General features: G+C 50.5%; 1 pseudogene; it reads left to right on the top strand.

The window, feature by feature from the left end:
- Nucleotides 1-10,860: 10,860 nt before the first annotated feature.
- LOC100434298 (zinc finger SWIM domain-containing protein 5-like) lies at nucleotides 10,861-13,796 on the top strand (annotated as a pseudogene).
- The last annotated feature ends 2,591 nt before the right edge of the window (nucleotides 13,797-16,387 follow it).

The following is a 16,387-nucleotide window of genomic DNA, read 5'->3' as shown; positions in this document are numbered from 1 at the left end:
CCAGCTAATTTTTGTATTTTTTTTTTTTTTTTTTTTTTTTTGAGACGGAGTCTTGCTCTGTCGCCCAGGCTGGAGTGCAGTGGTACGATCTCAGCTCACCATAAGCTCTGCCTCCCTGGTTCACGCCATTCTCCTGCCTCAGCCTCCAGAGTAGCTGGGACTACAGGCGCTCACCACCTCGCCCTGCTAATTTTTTTTGTATTTTTAGTAGAGACAGAGTTTCACCATGTTAGCCAGGATGGTCTCGATCTCCTGATCTCGTGATCCGCCCGTCTCAGCCTCCCAAAGTGCTGGGATTACAGGCGTGAGCCACCGTGCCCGGCCTAATTTTTGTATTTTTAGTAGAGACGGGGTTTCACCATGTTGGCCAGGCTGGTCTCTAACTCCTGACCTCAGGTGATCCACCCGCCTCGGCCTCCCAAAGAGCTAGGATTACAGGCATGAGCCACCTCACCCTGCCCACATTTTTATTTTGTAGCTTATACTGGAGGCTGGGGTTTGGGGGAGCAGTGTCTGTCTTCTGGCTGTATCTCCACCCTGCCAGGGCGGGCGGCAAGGGGGTTGAGATTCTAAAAGCCGTGAGGCAAAGCTCCCCAGGGCCCAGCCTCCCCATACAATTCACAGGACAAGTCTGGAGTGAGCCAGGACTATGTCCATAAAAGGAAGGAAAAGACAAGACAATATTGCCCAATGAGTCAAGCGTGATCGTAGCACAAAGAAGCAGGGCGCTGTTCCCTAGAGCAGGGACCAGTTCAGAAAAGAGGTCGGGAGCACCTGGGCGATAGAGAACAGTCCTCCTACCAGCAGTCCTAGGGCCCTCGGCTGGCGCAGGTTCTGCTTTCTGGCGGGAAACGCTCCCCTACAGATGCTCGCTCACGGCCCATCGCGCCGCGACGCTGCGGCCTCTATGCGCCGGAAAGCCTCTCCAGCAGCCTGGCAGTGCTCGAGGTGAGGACAGCGTTTCGGCCTCCCGAGCCTGCCTACTCCTCGCGGCGATGTCTGACAGCTAGGTCAGCGGCGCGACGTCCATGGGGGCCCTGCGCGCTGAGCGCGACGTCCAGCCCGAGCGCGGTCCCTACGCGGGCCAGCCTCGGCCTGGGGCGCAGTCTGAATTGGGCGCTGGCTGCACACTCAGCTGGCCTGGAATGCCCTGGACGGCACCTGCCTGCCTGACTTCTGCCTCTACCATCTGGTCTGGCATTTCGCCCCGGGCTGATGATAAGAAGGTGTCAGGAGGCCCTGGGACACCACGCAGGAGCACGGCGGGAGCCACACTGGGGCATAGCCCTGGACCGCCTCTCTGAACTGGCCTGCTCTGGGGAAGAGTGCCCTGCTTCTTTGTGCTATGATCACGCTTGACTCATTGGGCAATATTGTCTTGTCTTTCCTTTCTCTTTCTTTTTATGGATATAGTAGTCCTCATTCACTCCACACCTGTCCTATGAATTGTATGGGGAGGCTGGGCCCTGGGAAGCTTTCCCTCGGCTTTTAGAATCTCAACCCCCTTGTGGTCATCCAAGCATTCCAAAAAGGAAAAACATTTTTTTTCTTTTTCTTTTTCTTGACATGGTCTTGCTCTGTTGCCCAGACTGGAGTGCAGTGGTGTGATCATAGCTCACTGAAACTTCCTGGGCTCAGGTGATCCTCCCACCTCAGCCTCCCAAGTAGCTGGGACTACAGGTGCAGTGCCATCACTCCCGACTAATTTTTATGTTTTTTTGTAGAGACGGGGTTTCACTATGTTGCCCAGGCTGGTCTCGAGCTCCTCGGCTCGAGCGATCCGCCCGCCCCGGCCTTCCAAAGTGCTGGGATTACAGGAGTGAGCCACTGCGCCTGCCCAAGCTTGTGATTTTATGTGCTCAGGAGCAAAAATCTGGTCCCGAAGTAGCTGTACCCAGTGTCAAAGAAGGGCATATTCACTTTGTGAAAGATGTGCGGGAGGAATTCCAGGGGTTTTTCTCTCCTGCTTCGCAGGTAGCAGTGTTGGCACAGCTTGGATGGCCACACCGGGGTTGAGATTCTAAAAGCCGAGGGAAACCTTCCCGGGACTCAAACAATTACAGGACAGGTCTGGAGTGAGCGAGGACTATCTCCATAATAAGTGAATTTCTGCCAGTGCTGGGACAGAGCATGGGGTTCGAGCTTCGCCCACCTCTTCCGCACTGCCTGGGACTGGACAAGGCATGGACCTTCGCCGAGCTTTCTCAGACAAGCTCCGACCTCCCCGGTGCTTCCGGGTGAAACCCGCGGTGGTCTAAACAGTTGAGGCAGGCGACGATCCGTGAGGGCTGTTGGACCAGGGCGGACGCGTCCTGGAGTTCGCGTCGAATCCTGAGTGGAGGCTGCAGCGCGGACGCGGCTTCTCTTAGACGGCGGAGGGGCGTGGGGCGCTTCAGCACCACGGGGTGGACAGCACCCTGGAAGCAGCTGCTGAAGCCTGCAGCCGAGGTCGCAGCCAGGCTCCCCAGACCCCCGCCTGGTTCCGCGGTCTTTACCCTGGAAACAGAGGCGGAGGGACAGCCCCAGTGGGGCCGAGCTTCGGGACCCGGACCTCACGGCCCACAAGCTGTGCGGAGCTTGGGCCTGCGCTCGGGGGATCTTGCCGAGTTGGGGTCAGGGATGAGGAGGAGGCAGCCGCGGGGGAAGGCTGGCGATTCCTCCAGGAGCGCGCAGCCAGAGGCAGAAGACCGAACCTTGGTCGCGCCCCTGGAGCCCTCTTTCCGTTGGCTTGGAATTCCAGTGTAGACACCTTCGCGGGTGCTGGTTGCAAGCGACCCTCAGGCCCCCCCCGGCCCAGACTTTCAGCCTCATCTAAAACCTCCCGCCCCAGGTTAAAAGGCAAAATAACGGCGCCTGGAGGGGCAATGGAGTGCGGACGGGCTGTTTGAGGGCAGCGGGGCAGAACGGCCCCGCTGCGCAGCGCTATGACAGGGACGGAAGCCATGGACCGTTTCTAGGAAGCAGGTAAATGGAATTAAGTAGAATTAAGATTCCAAGGCATTTTACACGCAGTCCTTCTGAACCTCTCAGCAGCCGAGGAAGGTAGGCCCAAGCATCAGCTGTCATCCACGAAGGCTCTCAGAGGGCAGCCGACGCCTCCACGTCACACAGCCGAGGGCCTCTGAACCCGGGACTCGAATCCAGGGTTCTGCACACCAGATCTGCTGCTAGTCCTCGGCACCTGCTGCCTCGAGGGAGCCCAGTCGCCTGCAGGACAGGGCGTCCCTGCAGCTGCACCGTTCGCTGTGCCTCCGGGGTCAGTCGTGGGCGCCCCAGTCCAAGCGCGGCCTCTGAACCGAATGGACAAAGACGGGGGCTGGAGACGGGTAGGGATGGCGACGGCAATTACGGCCCTAGGAGGGGGAGCGCACCCCGCACAGGGACCGTGGACAGGCGGGGGCCCCCGATCCAGTCGGAATGAGGCGCGGAGCTCCCGGTTAGCGACTTGCCTATACACAACGCCCCATCTCCTGAGTTCACTTGCAAGGCCCACCCACTGTTCCACTCATTCAGCACCGGTCCATTCCACAGGCAGTTCCCCCGAGCCGGCCGGGTTCCACCTTCTGGCTGTTTCAGCTTCCTGAATTTCTTATCCCACCTACCCGCAACAGCCTTCTGGATGAGCCTGGCGGGACACAAGGCGAGCCCCTGGTACTTAGGAATGTCCACTAGTCAGGGTCTGCACAGTTGCTGCAGCCAGCCAAACATCTTGTTGGGGAGGAAGGAGAGGGATCTCTGGTGACTGGGGAGAGCCCAGGTCCAGCTTTTTGGGGCTAGAGAGCTACACTGTGGAGGGAGCCACACCCTGTTCTCTGAGTGACCAGTGAGGACCATACTCACTGTGCACCAACAATGACAGACATTTCTTTCCTGGACTCCCAGGAAGTTCTCCTCAGACCAGAACTTAGTCCCCACCTCCCAGCAGCTGCTCAGAATATATAGTCTCTTGGCCAGGCACGGTGGCTTATGTCTGTAATATCAGCATTTTGGGAGGACAAGGCAGGAGGATGGCTTAGGCAGGGGGATGGCTTGGCCAGGAGTTCTAGACCAGCCTGAGCAAGACGGTAGACCTTATCTCTACAGGAAAAAAAAAAAAAAAAAAAAAGGCTAAGCCTGGTGACGCATGCCTGTAGTCCTAGCTACTCCAGAAGCAGGATCACTTGAGACCAGGAGTTTGCAGCTGTAGTGAGCTATGTTCATGCCACTGTACTCCAGCCTGGGTGACAGATGAAGACCCTATCTCTATAAAAAATTATATATAATATTATATATTACATATAATCTCAGCAGGTGGGGAGACCTGGGTAGGTTTTGTAAAGAATGAGTTCACTGGAGTCCCCTGCAAAACTCTACCTGTGGAACCCAGAGCCAAGGCCTTGCCACTTCCTCCCCACTGGCCAAGGCACAAGTGGCAAGTGGGCCAAGGATAAGTGCTGGGGGACACGAGGGTGTCCAGCCTGTTAAAATTGTCACTGCAGATGTCGTGCTGGCCTTGGAGCAGTAGGTCTTGGAAAACATCTGCTGCTGCCTGCCTGCCCTGATGGTCTCAGAGATAGGGTGAGGAGTGAATGATTCAGGGCAGGGCGCCACAGCTGATCAGCTGATGGCTTGTTTGGGCACAGCAGATTCAATTTTTTCCTTTTTTATTTCTTTTTTTCTTTTTTTTTTTTTATACAGTCTTGCTCTGTTGCCCAGAATAAACTGCAGTGGTGTGATCTCAGCTCACTGCAACCTCCACCTCCCAGGTTCAAGCAATTCTCTGCTTCAGCCTCCCGAATAGCTGGGACTACAGGCTCACACCACATGCCTGGCTAATTTTTTGTATTTTTAGTACAGACGGGGTTTTGCCATATTGGCCAGGCTGGTCTTGAACTCCTGGCTTCAAGTGATCTGCCTACCTTGGCCTCCCAGATGCTGGGATTACAGGTGTTAGCCACCATGCCCGGCCTAGCAGATTCAATTTTTAACAATCTTCCTTCTCTGTCCCACCTTGGAGCCCTCCTGATTTTGTCTGTTTATCTGGTAGGGCCTGCTGTGCTCCTTGCGGATGTGACCAAAGCTCTGAAGCACAGGGTCCCCATCTGATCGTCCCTTGCCCCTCAAATGTGGCACCCTCCTTCAGCTTGTATGTCTGGGCTTCATGTTCTGAGGCAGGAAACTGGATATTGCTGAGGTACAGCCGCTCAGCTGGGACCACAGGAGGCAGAAGAGGAGGGTTAGAAACAGGAGAGGACATAAAGTGGTCACCTTCTCATCAAGGACTGGCGCCTAGCCTGGGAGGCCTCCTTCCTGCTGAATATAATCACAATAACACAATAATAACAGTAGCTCCCAGTTCTTGCCCATTTACTGTATGTCCCTGTCAGGCATGCTGCAAGTAAGTCATATCCATCATTTCATTGAATCCTTTCAGCAATCTGTGAGGTATGTGCTGTGATGATGTTCATTATACACATGGTGCTGGTAGAAGTTAAATTACCCAGACCACACTGCCAGAAAAAGCTAGGATTCCAACACAGGCCTTCTGACTTCAGATACCTCTCAGATGCTTTACTGGCCTTGCAGGGGTTTTTCTCGGTGGTGCTTCAATGCCCCATAGAGCACGACCTCTCTGATGACCTCATAACAAAACTCTGCAAGAGAACCCCAGCAGGGTATCAGGCTGGAGGAGTGTGTGCGTGTGTGTGGAGAGGAGCGTGTGTAGAGAGTGATTGGGTGCATTCTGGATAAATCAGAGTGCCAAGAGGGACTCCCTCAAACTTCCAAGGTCCTTTCAGTGTTGGACAGCCAGGAGAAGGTGGCTTCCTCAAGAAAAGAGTTACTGTACTGCTGGAGCCTGTCTGCCCTGGCTCCTTTCAGATCTGTGGGTAGAAAACAGCCAGTGGCTGAGCTGGGAGTTCAAGAGGAGCCCAGGAGCATGCAGGCCTACAAGTCTGTCTCCAACCTGTCTGCTGATGAGAGCAGCTTGATGAGAGTACAGCTCCCCCCTAGGGATCTCAGAGTCTGCTGGAAGTGACATAGCTTATAAATGGGGGCACAAGGACCATGCCTGTTTCTCATAGGGGACCCAGCACCAGGGCAGTGCCAGATACACAACGGGAGCACAATACATATTTGTGGATGGACAATGCCCATTTTTATTTTTCTTATGCCCGGAAACACCCTGGGCGTTTCTCTGTTCCCACGCTCCCCACGGGGATAGATGCCACCCCTCCATGTTGCCTCCTCAGCTGGATGGCTGACCCCGGCAGGGCAGCACCCTAGCTTTCTCTCGCTTCCCGCCCTGCACTCTTCCTCCATGTGGCCCGCCCCTTCACTGCCCTCCTTCTCCTCACGACTAGTTCTCTGCTTTTCCCTGGGCCCGCAGGGCTGTCCTTGCCTTGGGTGGGGCCTCATTATCTGGGCGGACCCAGGCTGGGGGGTTCGGGCTGGGGCCACGTCCTTCAGAGGTGGGGTCTGCATTCTGGCCGTTGACAGCTCCTCAGGCACTGGGCGTGGCAGTGGGTGCGGGGATGGCAGGATCGGGCTCATGGGAGGCTAGGAAGACAACCAGGTTTCGGGTGGGCTGGTCCTGCAGGGACTGGGATCTGGGTACAGGTGCTCCATATGGCTTCAGTGGGACCGGGTATGCCACCAGGCTCTGCAGGGACAGACCAGGGAGGGTGGGCTGCCTGCTCCATGGCACGTCCCCACCTGCAAATCGGGGTCTGGGGTGGGAAGGGACTTTAGTTGCCACTTCCTCCATTGAAGGACAAGGGGTTCCTTGAGCCTGAGGACAGCTAAGTCAGGACAGACACAGGCAGCAAGAAGCAGGTGAGTGTCTCTGTCCACAAAGCCTGTGCCCTGTAATCCTGGCTCAGGGCTGAGCAGGTGTGTGTGTGTGTGTGTGTGTGTGTGTGTGTGTGTGTGTGTTTGTACCTGTGCCCTGAGCAAACTCCTTATGTGTCTGCATTACGACAGGAGTGAGGAGAGACTCACCTTGTGCATTCCCTCCAGGGGCTCCGCTGGCCTCTGCATAGGAGGAGTCTGGGAAAGGGGTCCTGGGAGCCTGGGGGAGGCCTGGGGGATGGGGGCTCAGGCCCCGTGCTGCCTGGCTTGCTCTTGGCCAAGGGAGAGTTCTGCTGCTTTTTCATCCTTGTTCTCTCTTCTACCTGTGATGTGAAGGGATGTCAAGCAGGCCAGCTGAAATTAGCAGACAAAGATTTTAAAGCTCACATACATGAAAAGAGATCGTTGAAGTCCAGTAAATGATATATATGTTTAAGTATTTAGAAGGAAATATTTATTGGTGTCTTCAATTTACTCTGAAATTCATTCCCCCCAAAAGGAGGATTAATAATGGATAAAAGAATGGATAGGAGGATTGATATTTGATAAAGCAAGTGTAGTAAGTAATGTTAATGGCAGAATCTATGTGGTTAAAGGCAGACTCTATCTAGGTTTGCAATAATATAAAAATCAGAAATTGCAGTAGAGGAGAACTACAACGATGAACTGTAAACTCTAGAACTAAAAAAAATGCAATGTCTAAATAAAAAAATTCATCAATAGACTTAACAGCAGAATGAAGATAACAGAAGAAGAGCAGTGAACTTGAAAAAAGATCAGTATTATTGAATCTAAAGAAGAGAGAAAAAAGATACTTGAAAAAAAATAGTCTCGCCGGGTGTGGTGGCTCATGCCTGTAATTCCAGCACTTTGGGAGGCCGAGGCGGGCAGATCATGAGGTCAGGAGATCGAGACCATCCTGGCTAACATGATGAAACCCTGTCTCTACTAAAAAAATACAAAAAATTAGCCAGGCTAGGTGGCAGGTGCCTGTAGTCCCAGCTACTCGGGAGGCTGAGGCAGGAGAATGGCGTGAACCCGGGAGGCAGAGCTTGCAGTGAGCCAAGATGGCACCACTGCACTCCAGCCTGGGCAACAGAGCAAGACTCCATCTCAAAAAAAAAAAAAAAAAAAAAGAAAGAAAAAGAAAAAAAAGTCTCAGAGACCCTCAGAACAATATCAAAAGTTCCAACATATACCTATTATAATTAATTGGAATCCCAGAAGAAAAAAAGAAAGGGGATAAGACAAAATATATGTGGACAAATATTGTAGATCTTCATAGAGATTTGTATTACACTGACATACATTTGTCAATATTTAATAAATATACACTTAAAATCCACCAATATAATAATTTTTGTCCCAATGGCAAAAATGAATTCAAATACATTTAATAGAGTATAATGTACACAGGAATCCTGTTATTCTACTGCTCAGTAATTTATCACAAAGAGAACACATGCTTGGAGCTACCACATAGTCCAAGAAAATGAAATAAAAATAACAATCTGGAAATCCCTCTCCTGAAGGTCTGCTCCCTAACCACTGCCCATCTGTCTTGTCAAAGCAAAGAGTCACCTGGTTTCTAGCAGCCCCAATTAGTGTTGCTTGTTTCATAAATGGATGCATGGAAGGCCATTCAGTAGGAATGGTTTCGTGTGTGGCTTCTTTGGCCCAGCATTCCATTTGTGACACTCCTTCATGCGGTTTCATGAAGCAGTTCATTTCTTTTCCCTGCTCGGTGGCGCTCTGCATGAATATGGCACATCTATCAGTTCTACTGTTGATGGACATTGGTTTGTTTCCAGTTTGGGGCTATTAGGAATAAAGCCACTGTGAACATTCTTGTTAATTTCTTTTGGTACACATGTATATTTTAGTTAAGTACAGCCCTACAAATAAAATAGCTTGGTCATAGTAACTGCATATGTTCAAATGCAGTGCATGTCACTAAAAATGTCAGCTAGGAGGAAAAAGCTCAAGAGCTCTGTTGTAAAACATGTTGACTATAGTTAACAACAATGTGGTGGCCGGGCGTGGTGGCTCACGCCTGTAATCCCAGCACTCTGGGAGGCCGAGGCGGGTGGATCACGAGGTCAGGAGATCGAGACCATCCTGGCTAACACAGTGAAACCCCTTCTCTACTAAAAATACAAAAAATTAGCCGGGCATGGTGGTGGGTGCCTGTAGTCCCAGCTACTTGGAAGTCTGAGGCAGGAGAATGGCGTGAACCTGGGAGGCAGAGCTTGCAGTGAGCCGAGATCGTGCCACTGCACTCTAACCTGGGAGGCAGAGTGAGACTCCGTCTCAAAAAAAAAAAAAAAAAAGTGGTAATATTTGAAATTGCTGACAGCAGATTTTAATGTTCTCACCAAACACACACAAAAAGATAAGTATTGATTGGCCAGGCACAGTGGCTCATGCCTGTAATCCCAGCACTTTGGGAGGCCGAGGTGGGTGCATCACAAGGTCAGGAGTTTGAGACCAGCCTGGCTAAGATGGTGAAACCCCATCTCTACTAAAAATACAAAAATTAGCCAAGCCTGGTGGCGGGTGCCTGTAATCCCAGCCACTCAGGAGGCTGAGGCAGGAGAATCGCTTGAACCTGGGAGGCAGAGGTTGCAGTGAGCCGAGATTGCACCATTGCACTCTAGCCTGGGTGACAGAGGGAGACTCCATCTAAAAATAAAAAAATTAAAAAAAAAAAGATAAGTATCTAAGCTAACTGATATGCTAGGTAGCTTGATTTAGCCATTCTACAATGTATGTCTGTGGCTATATATCTATATATACAGATTTAGCTATTCTACAATGCGTGTCTGTGTGTGTATATATGTATAATGTGGTACACCACAAATACACACAATTTATCAATTTTTGTAATTCCAAAGATTTTTTTGACTAATATACAACCCAACCACAAGTTTAAGAGCATTCTAATTAGATGTCCTTTCCAACACCTGATTTTGTCAGTCTTTCTTTTATATATTCTGGTTAGTGGGTAATGTTATTACATTTTTATTGATTTTGGTCTTCTAATTATTAAAATGCCAGAGCCCATTTTCATATATGTTTATTGAAAATGTATATAATCAGGCTGGGCATGGTGGCTCATGCTTGCAATCCCAGCACTTTGGGAGGCCGAGGCAGGTGGATCACTTGAGGTCAGGAGTTTGAGACCAGCCTTGCTAACATCATGAAACCTCGTCTCTACTAAAAATACAAGAAAATTAGCCGAGCTTCCTGGTGGGAGCCTGTAATCCCAGCTACTCGGGAGGCTGAGGTGGGATAATCACTTGAAGCCTGAAGTCGGATGTTGCAGTGAGCCGAGAACTTACCATTGCACTCCAGCCTGGGTGACAAGAGTGAAGCTCCATCTCAAAAAAAAAAAAAAAAGTAGCTACTTGGTTGAAAGGCTGAGGTGGGAGAATGGCTTGAACCCTGGAGGCAGATGTTTCAGTGAGCCGAGAACGCACCACTGCTCCAGGCTGGGCACAAGAGTGAAACTGCGTCTCAAAAAACCAAGCCAAAACAAAATGAAAAAGAAAATGTATATAATCATATTTTCAGGGATCTGCACAATTTTTTTTTTTTGAGACAGAGTCTAGTAGCTCTGTTGCCAGGCTGGAGTGCAGTGGCACGATATGGGCTCACTGCAACCTCCACCTCCCGGGTTCAAGCAATTCTCTTGCCTCAGCCTCCCCAATAGCTGGGATTACAGGCACATGCTGCCATGCCCAGCTAATCTTTTTTTTTTTTTTTTTTTTGAGACAGAGTCTCACTTTGTCACCCAGGCTGGAGTGCAGTGGAACGATCTCAGCTCACTGCAAGCTCCACTTCCCGGGTTCACGCCATTCTCTTGCCTCAGCCTCCCAAGTAGCTGGAACTACAGGGGCCCGTCACCACACCCAGCTAAATTTTTTGTATTTTCAGTAGAGACGGGGTTTCTCCACATTGGCCAGCATGGTCTTGATCTCCTGACCTCATGATCCGCCCACCTCGGCCTCCCAAAATGCTGGGATTGCAGGCATGAGCCACCACACCCGGCCAAGACTACTCTTTAATTCCCAAGGCCAGCCACTGTGGTTTGAGCAGGTGCCACAGCCTGTGTTCGAGTTGATGCCCCATATTCCCATGGTTATCCAAAAGAGGCCCTCAGACTCACTGTGGCTATTATTAATACTCTGAGGTTCAGCAGTGGTGGCACCTGAAAATCTACAAGCATCAGAAGAAAGAAGCGCTGCAGAGAGGAACCACAAACATCACAAACCTGGAAGGCTGGGTGGGCCACCCCCTGGATCCCATCGGCTGCCTGTTTCTCACTTTGACGGAGGCCTGCCTCCTGAATCATGACGGCTACCTAGATATGAATGAAAGCAGACCCCCCATGTACCAACATGTACCTGTGGCTGTAAGCTCCCCAAACAGCAGTGAGTCCTACTTGTCATTGGCCCTGGAAGCTGCATCAGGTGCACAGGACAAGGTGTGCCATAATGAGGAGCAGCTCCTCAGTCAACTCCAAGAGCTGCAATTGGATGATGACCCAGTGCAAACACTCCAAAAATAGTGCATCTTGCTGCTGGAAGGGGGCCCTTTCAGGGATCTGGGAGAAGTCATCCACCGAGAGAGCGTTTCCATGCATATCTCTGCCAAGTATTTGTTCTCAGCTCTGCTGTCTCACGATCCAGACCCTGCCTATAAATTAGGCTTACGTGTCATAAGGTTACCTGTTTTACAAAATTCAGGTTGTGCAGGTGACACGTCCCTCACTCATTGTATGGTGTCTCTGGTGCCCCAGCCATTATCCTCCCTGGTTCACGCTTGGACACTTGGAATCACAGCGGTGGGAACTGGCCTCCACCATGCTGACTGCTGCCAAAGGAGACACTTTGAGGCTCTGAACAATTCTGGGAGCAATGCAGAAGCACATTCATTCTTCCCCCCTCATCTTCAAAGTGGCCCAAAATGCGTTCAAGTTTGCTACTCCCACTAACAGTAGTACTGACAGCACCCTGCTCAACGTGGCCCTGGAACCTGGCTTACAGGTGATGCGATGAACTTATCATCCCTTAACTGCAGACGCGGAGAGATGGTACGATGGTTGGTGACCTGTGCTACAGAAGTGGGTATCACCCACCTCCCTCTACTCCCACGGGAAAGGAGTTTCTATACGCTACTCTTGGGACAGGACAATGAATCCTTGGAGCTCTCATATTCCTATTCTTGATGGCCTAAGAAAGGATGGGGCTGCTGGTGGGAGAAGATGGCCTCTGTTCAGCCAGCCCAAGTTCTGTCCTCACTGCTTAAACCAACCATATTCTGATGTCAGCAGCACTTTGACCCTCTCATCAGAGACATGTCTAAGAGAATGAATTTTCAGCTGCCCAATACTCAAGTGTGCCCTTGGGAGATAGTGGGCCTGGTGATTTTGTCCCCATCCCTGTCCATGCTTGTGAGAAACCCCAGACAGCTTGGAGGCTCAGGACCGTTTCTAAAGCCCAAAGCCCCAGCACAAGACTCTACCCTGAGAGGCCCCACTTCAGCTAGAACCCCTGGCAGATCTGCAACCCTGGCCTCGGGGCAAGCAAACCCCAGGCTCTACTGCTCCATCCTTGTGAGGGGCTAAGAGCACCTGCAGAAACCTTCAACCCTCTGACCTGAGGAAGGAAGGGATAGGAAGAGACCCCAAACAAGGTTTGGCCATCTGGGATGCTTCCCTTGCCCTGGTTTGCCTCAGATCATCTCAAGGTTGCCGAGGAGGAGGGAGAACTCATCTCTGCAGGCCAAGTTCAAACCCCACACAGTAATCTGAGCTGACCTGAATCAGGACCCAGATGGCCACGGCTGAGCTCAGGCTCTCCCTGACAGGTGTGTGGGCCCCAGGGAGCATCTTGCAGAGCTGGTACACACTCTTCACCCCTACAGAGGCTGCTAGTATTGTAGCTGCCACAGCCATATCCCACACCACTATCCTGTGCCTCAGTCTTGACTATCCACAGTGGGAGGAACTGGCTAGCTGTGCTTGCACACTGGCCCTGCAGTGTGCTATGAAGCATCCACAGAGCTGTGCCCTGTCAGCCCTTACACTCTGTGAGAAAGACCACATTGGCTTTGAGGCAGCCTGCCAGATTGCCACTGAGGCTGCTGCCGGTGGCATGACCCATTCACAGCTGTTCACCATTGCCTGCTACATGGAGCTCCATGGCTACGTGCTCCATGCCTTCAAGCTGGCCTCATTGGCCATGAGCCATCTTAACCTGGCTCATAACCAGGATACCCACCCAGCCATCAATGATGTGCTCTGGGTTTGTGCCCTCAGCCACTCTCTGGGCAAGAATAAGCTGGCAGTTCTCATCTCCCTGGTGGTGAAGAGTGCACATTGCCATGGTGCTTTCAGACATCCTGTGTGCGGGGCTGCACGGTGACTGCACCTGGCCTGGCTGGCACCCCAGGCCACCGCAGCTCTGGAAAGCTCATCTCCACTGACAGAGCTCCATTGAGCCAGTTGCCGATGCAATGCTTACATCAACACACTACACCTAACACACATCAGCCATTGCCAGTATGGACAGTTCATTGAGTTTCTAAGCAAGGCTTGGGCGACCCTCCTGCTGCCCTAGGATGGCTACTTGCAATTTGCCCTGTTCATCAGCAACCACAAACAGATCTACAAAGGCAAGAAAAAGCTGATGCTGCTGGTTCGAGAGCCCTTTGGCTGAGAAAGCAGACAGCTCACCGTTCAGGCAGCCTGGGTCCCCAGGGAGTATCAGGTCAGGCCAAAAACACTGAAACATTTGTCCACACTGAGAGGACTCTGAGCACCTGTGGCTAAGGCCAAAGGATCACAGGGCTAAGGATGGGGAGAGTCCAATTCTAGTCAAAATGTATACCTTGGCAAGCTTCTCACTACAGCCCATTGTCGATGGAGGAATTAGGCCCTGCAAATCAACCAGAAACCCCCACGATATGCCACCTTCTGCCCCTATGTCCTGCGTGTCCTGGGCATTGGCCCTGTCTCCCTTGGCAAACACAGAACACTGTTCCATCTCAGAGATTGCTTAACCAGAGAAATAGATGCATTTATGGTACTGTAAAAACTATAGTATATGTGTCGCCAATTACTGTAAAGTCATAAGTACTTATAATCCTGGTTCTGATTTGATGGGCGCTTGAGGTAGCTGTGGGTGGGAGGATATGCTTATTGACTGAGGAGACTCACAACCATTTCTCAGGTTTCCCTTGCAGAGTGTATGCCATTACCAGTGGGATAGTGGGGGTGCCAAGGAGAAAAATGGCCAGTTTGAAAAAATCCCAAGACTAGTCTATGCAGAATCTCTCGCCTACAGACAGGACATTAATAGCCCAGTGGTGGGTGAGCGGCACAGGCCAGGACTGGACTCAGACTTTTGCCTCACAAAGCTGTGAGGACTCTGAAGCTCCTGCCCCTGCCTCACACAGCCTCGCCAGGAGTCTGCTGAGCACCTTTGAAACAAGTGCAGGGAAAAGATGAAGGTCTGGGAAGCCACGGAGCTCAAAATATTCATCGACACTGGTCACCTTTGTGTTAGAGAGTGTATCTGTATGACTGAGTACATGTGTCTATGTGCATAGATGTATCTGTGCGTGCCTGTCTGTATGTGCACATTATATGTTGATGTGTATGTATGTCAGTTCTATGGCTGTGTACCTGTGTGGATACGTGCACACTGGACTGTGGGTCTCTGTGTGAGGATGTAACATTTGTGTACATGTGAGGGTGCATATCTATGTGTAAATGCTGTCATGTTTTGCATGTTTAGTGTGTGTGTATCTGGGCACACATGAGCGCATGTGTAGAAATATGTGTCTGTGTGTATGATTGCTCTCCATGCATCTGTGTTTTTATATGGGTAACTGAGCATATTTCTACATATAGGGATGACTGCATGTTCATCTTTGAGGATCTGCATGAATGTGTCCTTTTTGCGAGGTTTCTCTTCGCATTCGTCTTCAATCTCTCTCACTAGTTAAATGTTTGTTCCCCATCTCTGTGCCTCCTCTATTCATTCCCTCTCACCAAATGAGCTTCTAAGCACCAGTCTCCCTCTGCCATCAGATTGGCTGCTTTCACTGCACAGTTCCCTTCTTGCCCCGTACTTGCTTTCTTCCCCTGCCTTTCTACCTCAAGCTTCCTCTGCCTGCTTTTGTCACAGTCCAATGCTTGCTGACTTGGAGGCTAGGGCTGGTCTGCACTTAGCCTCTCCCTTCCTAATTTCTAGCCCTAGTGAGCAGCCCTGTCTTAGCCCTGGCTGCCCTCCACAGTGTATCGTCATGTTCCTGCTACCTTCCTGACCCCTATGCTCAGCCTGGAATTGTTGGAGGAGACAGCAAGGACATTCAGAAGAGTCAGTTGGTTGCCAGTGCCTTCGTGTTTACTCTTTTATGTGTTAGATCCTGAGTTGGGGGTGGAGTTTGATAAAGAAGGGGTGGTATAGCTAGAATGCGAAATAAGAACTTCCCCATCTGCTTTACTTTTTATTTTGTTGACAAACTGTCACCTTTTCTACTCCAAACTGACCAAGAAGTTGTATTTGCTGTTCATGGCTACTCAAGTCCTACTGCCCAGCCAAGGGCCCCTACAATGCCTCAGCCCATTGGGTTGGTTAAAGAGAGAGAGAAGTGAGAGAGAGAGGTCACTCTCATTTTTGTATCACAATTGCCCTTCTTTTTAGCAAATGTGTGAACTCACAGTGCTTTTCTATGAATAAACCATGGATCACATGAAAGATCATTTTTCTTAAAGAAAACAAAAATTGTCTAAATTTTTGTTTAGACAATTTTGTTTAGACAATCCCCAGAGGGGACCAGCAAATACTTAATAGAAGATTATAGATTTCCTGTGAGTGCATATGGCTCGGGGTGACCTGATTCTGTAAAGCAAATGTTATTGTCCTCCTCAAATTCATGTGTTGAATTCTATGTGATAGTATTTGGGGGTGGGGCCTTGGAAGGTGATAAAGTTCATGAAGGCAGGGACCTCATGAATGGAATTGGTGCCCCTATCAAGGGGACCGCAGAGAGCTCCCTCATCCCTTCTGTCATGTAAACACACAGTAAAAAAATGGCTGTCTATGAACCAGGAAACCAGCCCTCTGCAGACACGGAATCTGCTGACCATTTGACCTTGGATTTTACCATCTACAGAACTGTGAGAAATCAATTTTCTATGCTACCTAGTCTATGGCATTCTGTTTTGACACCCAGATTAGCTAAAGTACCAGCGTGTCAACTTGCACACATAATTCTTGGAAACTCTCATGCCAAATCCTTGATGGCCAAAGGTGATTGATCTGCCGGAGACATGAGCCTACATCTTCCCTCTTTCCACAATAAACCAGAGAGTCAAAACAGGCAAGAGTGGGTCAAGGTCTTCTAAAAGCCATACCTGAAAAGTTTCCAATAACAGTTGACTCGATGGTAATTCAATCACACAAAGAACCACAACAAAAGACACAACTATCAGAGATTTTCAGGATAGCCTCAAAAACACCATCTAATATTAGGGAGTTCAAAAAGG

This window comes from Pongo abelii, chromosome 19, assembly GCF_028885655.2.
Source record: "Pongo abelii isolate AG06213 chromosome 19, NHGRI_mPonAbe1-v2.0_pri, whole genome shotgun sequence".
Lineage (NCBI taxonomy): Eukaryota > Metazoa > Chordata > Mammalia > Primates > Hominidae > Pongo > Pongo abelii.
Note: the sequence above shows the minus strand (reverse complement) of the source record. Positions and strands in the feature narration are given on the sequence as shown.